The sequence below is a fragment of the Hordeum vulgare genome, chromosome 3H (genome assembly GCF_904849725.1).
Source record: "Hordeum vulgare subsp. vulgare chromosome 3H, MorexV3_pseudomolecules_assembly, whole genome shotgun sequence".
In the NCBI taxonomy this organism is placed as follows: Eukaryota; Viridiplantae; Streptophyta; class Magnoliopsida; order Poales; family Poaceae; genus Hordeum; species Hordeum vulgare.
In genome coordinates this window covers 129,877,007-129,883,947 of record NC_058520.1, presented here as the reverse complement: position 1 = coordinate 129,883,947, position 6,941 = coordinate 129,877,007, and positions in this window count along the sequence as shown.

The window sequence follows — 6,941 nt, the reverse complement described above, 5'->3', positions numbered from 1 at the left end:
TTAAATTAGACAATATTAAAGGTTTTGGCGCAAGGGGTTTGTACCCACTCTCTCTCTCTCCCTCTCCCTCTCCCTCCCTCCCTCCCTCTATCTCTATCTATCTATCTATCTATCTCCACCCTCCCTCTCTCTCTCTCACACACACACACATAAATCCATCGTTTATTTTGTGTGTACTAAATTAAATCATCCATATCATTTGAATTATAAGTTTGTTTTTGAAATAATTTGTATATTTAAACTCATGATGACAAGACCTTTAGAACTACGTGCATCAATCTTGAATACATTTCAAACACGCTTAATTTTCAATGTTTCACATTTCATATGTTGAACAACCTCATTTCACTAAAAGAAGTGAACACAACCCTATTTCACTAAAGATATGTGAAACAAACCATTTCAAAGTGAGTGAAAAGTGAAATGCAAGTTCTAAATTGTGAAATAGGAAGCACACAAAATGAAATTGTAATGTGCCATTATGAAATTGATTATTTTAAAATGTAAAATAGGGTTTTAACATGTGCAATTGGAATAGATGTGACTTTTATGAAACCGACTTTTTGCAAATGCGTAATCATTAATTTTGACAATCTCGAATATGGTATTTCAAAAGTGAGTAAATTAAATAGGTTTGATATTTGTGAAACAAGCTAGTGAAAAGTGAAATACACATTCTAAATAGTGAAAGAGGCAATTACATACAGAGAAATTGTAATGTATCATTGTGAAACTCATTATTTGGAAATATGTAACTTTATTTCAAAAGAGTGAAATATGTTATTTAAAAATATGCAATTGAAACAAATGCACTTTTCGTCAATTAATCATTGAATTTTCATGTCACTCATCTATACCTATTAACTTATGTGTATGTCGTGATTTCTAAATTTTGAGAGTGATCATGTACTCATCTACTTGTTGTTGAGATGCGATAATTGATTCTTTTGTCAAATGTGTTACCAATTAGTGTAAAATTGCCAATAACGTGTGTACTATTTTTTCTATCCAATGGGTATGGGTAGCCGTCGGGTATGGGTATGGATAAAGTCGCATACCCAAGGATACATGTATGGATAGAAGTTTGTACCCAGTGACTATATGGGTATGGATATGGTATTGCTCTACCGTACCCATACTCTGTCCATTGTGAAAGGACGTGGATGTCGTCTAGAGGGGGGGGGTGATAGGCGCTTTAAAATAATTACGGTTTAGGCTTGAACAAATGTGGAATAAAACTAACGTTTAATTTGTCAAGCACAAAACCTAAAACAAGTAGGCTCAACTATGTGCACCAACAACTTATGCTAAGCAAGATAAACAACTAAGTGATAGCAAGATATATGACAAGAAACAATATGGCTATCACAAAGTAAAGTGCATAAGTAAAGGGTTTGGGTAAGAGATAACCGAGGCACGCGGAGACGATGATATATCCCGAAGTTCACACCCTTGTAGATGCTAATCTCCGTTGGAGCGGCGTCGAGGCACAATGCTCCCCAAGATGCCACTAAGGCCACCGTAATCTCCTCATGCCCTCGCACAATGCAAGATGCCGTGATTCCACTAAGGGACCCTTGAGGGCGGTCACCGAACCCGTACAAACAAGGTTGGGACAATCTCCGCAACTTAATTGGAGGCTCCCAACAACACCACGAAGCTTCACCACAATGGCATATGGCTTCGAGGTGACCACAAATGCTCGGGGCAATCTCCACAACTTAATTGGAGACCTTGACGCTTTCCCGGAGCTTTACAACACAATGAGTGAGCTCCGAGGCACCACCAAGCTTCTAGGGGAACCAAGTACCCAAAGGTAATAAGCTTATCAACTTCTCACTTCCACGTATTCTTGATAACCCACAAGTATAGGGGATCGCAACAGTTTTTGAGGGTAGAGTATTCAACCCAAATTTGTTGATTCGACACAAGGGGAAGCCAAAGAATATTCTCAAGTATTAGAAGTTGAGTTGTCAATTCAACCACACCTGAAACACTTAGTATCTGCAGCAAAGTATCAGTAGCAGAGTAGTGTGATAGCAATAGTAGCAACGGTAACCAGTAGCAATAGTGACAACAGTAGCAGTAACAGTAGCAGCAGTGACATCAGTAGCGACAGAGTAACAGTAGGAACAATGACAGCAGTAGTGGAAAAGTAACGTAGCAAGGACCAGTAGGACAAACTCGTAGGCATTGGATCGGTGATGGATGAGTATGCCGGATGGTATTCATCACGTGACAGTTATAACATGGAGAGATATGTAACTAGCTCCAGTTCGTCAATGTAATGTAGGCATGTATTCCGTATGTACTCATACGTGCTTAGGGAAAATAACTAGCATGACATCTATTGTCCATCTATCCCGTGGCAGCGGGGTCCTAATGGAAACTACGGGATATTAAGGTTCGCCTTTTAATAGAGAACCGGACCAACGCATTAACACTTAGTGAATACATGAACTCCTCATAATATGGTCATCTCCGGGAGTGGTTCCTGCTATTGTCACTCCGGGGTTGCCGGGTCATAACACATAGTAGGTGACTACAACTTGCAAGATAGGATCAAGAACACACATATATTGGCGACAACATAATAGGTTCAGATCTGAAATCATGGCACTCGGGCCCTAGTGACAAGCATTAAGCATGGCAAAGTAGTAGTCACATCGATCTCAGAACATAGTGGATACTAGGGATCAATCCCCGTCAAAACTAACTCGACTACATGATAGATCTCATCCAACCCATCACCGTCCAGCAAGCCTACGATGAGATTACTCACGAACGGTGAAGAGCATCATGGAATTGGCGATGAAGGAAGGTTGGTGATGACGATGACGACAATGTCCCCTCTCCGGAGCCCATAACGGACTCCAGATCTGCCCTCCAGAGGAAGAACAGGAGGTGGCGGCGCCTCCGTATCGTAAAACGCGATGAACTCTTCTCGTTGATTTTTTTTCTGGACGAAAGGGACTAAATAGAGCTGGATTTGGAGGCGGTGGAGCAACATGGGCCCCACAAGCCTGCTAGGCGCGGCTAGGGGGGCCCGTGCCTGGTGGGCTTGTGGGGCTCATGCTCCACTGCTTCGGTTGATTCTTGTGCCAGTATTTTTTATATATTCCACAAAAAACCCTCGTAAATTTCCAGGTCATTCCGAGAACTTTTATTTCTGTGCAAAAACAACACCATGGCAATTCTGCTGAAAACAGCGTTAGTCTGGGTTAGTTCCATTCAAATCATGCAAATTAGAGTCCAAAACAAGGGCAAAAGAGTTTGGAAAAGTAGATACGACGGAGATGTATCAACTCCCCCAAGCTTAAAGCCTTGCTGTCCTCAAGCAATTCAGTTGACAAACTGAAAGAGACAAAATAAAAACTTTTACGAACTCTGTTTGATCTTGTTGTTGCAACTATGTCTAACTCATATCCAAAATTTCAGCAAGATCATAAGCAAACCACATAAGCAAATGACATCTAGGTCTCAAGGTAAACTCATATCAATGGCATAATCAACTAGCGAGCAATAATAATAAGTTTCAAACGTCAACACTTCAATCAAAACAATCATGAAGCAGTTTGAACAGATGGTATCTCGCTAGCTCTTTCTGAGACCTGCAAAACATAAATGCAGAGCACCTTCAAAGACCAAGGGCTGACTGAACATTGTAATTCATGGCAAAGAAGATCCAGTCACAGTCATACTCAATATCAGTCAAAAGCAAAGCATAAAAATGACAGAGGTGCTCTCTAATTGGTGCTTTTATAAGAAGAGGATGACTCAACAGGAACATAAATAGATAGGCCCTTCGCAGGGGGAAGCATTGATTTGCAGAGGTGCCAGAGCTCAAGCTTTTAAAACAGAGATAATAATTTTGGGTGGCATGCTTTCATTGTCAACGCAATGACCAAGAGTTTTCACCATCTCCCATGCTACACATACTATAGGCGGTTCCCAAACAGAAAAATAAAGTTTTGACTCCCCCACCACCGATCAATCACACTCCACGACTAGCCGAATACTCGGGTGCCGTCCATACCAACAACAATCCAGGGGGAGTTTTGTTTGCAATTATATTTTCGATTTGAGCATGGATCTGGGCATTCCAATTATCGGCCCCTTTCTCGTGAGTGACAGTGAATAAACACATATCAAGGATAACACGCCTAGCATGGAAGATACTGATAGCCCCATGTCACCACATGAGCGGTTTGGCCATGCAGAACAGATTATTTCTTGAAGGTTTAGAGAGTGGCACATGCAAATTTACTTGGAACGGCAGGTAGATACCGCATATAGGTAGATATGGTGGACTCATATGGAACAACTTTGGGTTTATGTAAGTGGATGCACAAGCAGTATTCCCGCTTAGTACAAGTGAAGGCTAGCAAAAGACTGGGAAGCGACCAACTAGAGAGCGACAACAGTCATCAAAATGCATTGAGATTAACCAACATTGAGTGCAAGCATGAGTAGGACATAAATCACCATGAACATGAATATCATAGAGGCTATGTTGATTTTGTTTCAACTACATGCGTGAACATGTGCCAAGTCAAGCCATTTGAATCATTCAAAGGAGGATACCATCCTATCATACTACATCATAGTCATCTCAAGATTCATGTTGGCATCCAAGACAAACCATTATAAGCTCCTAGATAATTAAGCATGGCATCAGAAACTATGATCTCTAAGTTGTCATTGCAAACATGTTTCTCTCACAACAAAGCTGAATCAGGAACGATGAGCTAGTCATATTTACAAAAACAAAATAGATCGAGTTCATACCAGCTTTTCCAGGCTCAGTCACTTCATCATATATCGTCATTATTGCCTTTCACTTGCACGACCAAATGATGTGAACAATAATAAGAGTGCTCGTGCATTGGACTAAGCTGGAATCTGCAGGCAAAAACAAAGGAGAAGACAAAGTAATATGGCTCTTTGACAGATAAACAGATATGCATGCGAGAGCCACTAAATATTGTAACCATGGTCTTCCACCTTGACCCAAAGAAAAAGAAAACTATTTACATGGGAAAGCTCCCAACAAGCAAAAGAAGAACAGGAAAATATTTTTGGGTTTTCTCAACTAGACAAACACACGAGAAGAAAACGAGAAAAAAAAATAAACTAGCATGGATGATACAGTGGCAAAGTGTGAACACCGACTAACAAAGTGAAAGTGTAAGCAAGAATATAAAGTCGGTGAGAAACACGTACTCCCCCAAGCTTAGGCTTTTGGCCTAAGTTGTTCTACTCCGAAGGTGGGAAATAACCGTCTCCGGGGTACTCCGGAGTGTACTGAGGGTGCTACTGCTGGGTGAGCTCCTCTGGCTCCCACTGATAAACTGGCGTCTGGTACTCGACTGGTAGCTCGGGCACGGGCGCCTATGGTTGGGCTATGCCCCAATATGCATAGATGTCCGAGGGCATAATAATGTACCTGCCTAGATGAAGATTAAACAAAGAAGGAGCAGGCAAGGTAATAGTCTCACGAGTACCCTGACTAAATACCAGGTTATAAATCATCCTCTTATTTATATCTTTATCAAGAAAGTCATGGCGAACCATGCTATCATAATCTAGATATCTCTCAGGAAGAAGAATCTCTTCTTCCTCGTGCAGTCTAATAGGTATCTCAAAATGTATAGCAAGACGAGTAGCATAGATACCTCCATAAACGACGCCTTTAGAACGGTTCGTGTTCAACCGTTGAGCTACTATAGCACCCAAGCTATAAGTTTTATCATTATAAAGGGCTTCGCGCAAAACCGCAAGATCTAGAGAGCTAAGGGACCCAGCTTTCCCACGGCCAATCAAACATTTTCCCACGAATAATGAGAAGTACCAAAGCACGGGAAAATGTATGCTAGCAGCTCTAGCGCAAGACACTCCTCTCTCCTCTCCTACAGCAATAGTATCAATGAAAGCCTCCAAGTCCCGTGGACGAGGTTCATGAATATCCCCAAGATAAGGTAATTTGCAAACATTGCAAAAATCCTGAAGTGACATGCGCTGGGGGATATCATACAATTTGAACTCAACCATAGGAGGACTCTTCCTTGGATAGAAATTAAAGCTTTGCATGAAAATATTAGTGAGGAGGAGGTATTGCGGACACTTATCTTCAACGAAGGCGGTAAGGCTTGCGTTCTCCACCAAGTAGTAAAAGTCCTCATAAAGTCCGGCGGCGCGTAAGAGCACACCGCTTGGCCACTCGCATGCTCGAACTTCTGCAACTCGAGGGACTGGATACTTGGGTTTCTTCTTCTCATTTTCGACATCCTTGGGTCACGGCTTGAAGATCCTCTTAAGAACCTCCTCATATTTTCCTTTTTCTAACTCTGAAAGTTTCTGAAATTTTTAGTGACTCTAAGGAAAAGTGAACAAGGTTCAACGAAACTCATAGCAACTACTCCGACAAGTGCCTAGAGGCCCTATCACGCATCAAAACTTCTTGGGACCAGCTAAAATTAGCATGCAAAGCTCAAGAACAGGGTCACCAAGGCAGCAAAAATACGCAACGAACAAGGCACTAGAGCAACAACTAATTGGACCAATGGAGGAGTCACATACCAATGAGCAATTTCCCCAAAATAGTTTGGTGAATGGGGCTTTGCACAAGGAGATCGAAAATCGCAGCAAGAAGAGCAAGAACACGGGTTTGAGATACGAAACGATTTTTTCTGGAGGTAGGAGAAGCAGATGGGAGCTAGAATAAGTGGAGGGGGGACACGTGGGCCCCACAAACTTGGTAGGCGCGGCCAGGGGGGTGCCCACGCCTCCAGGGCTTGTGGCCCACTGGTGCAACCCCGTGACTAGCTCTCCGTCTCAGAATTTTTCAAAAATTCCAGAAAAAATCATACTTGATTTTCAAGACATTCGGAGAACTTTATTTTCGGGGTACTTTTCTACGGGACGCTAAAAGCTGAAAATAG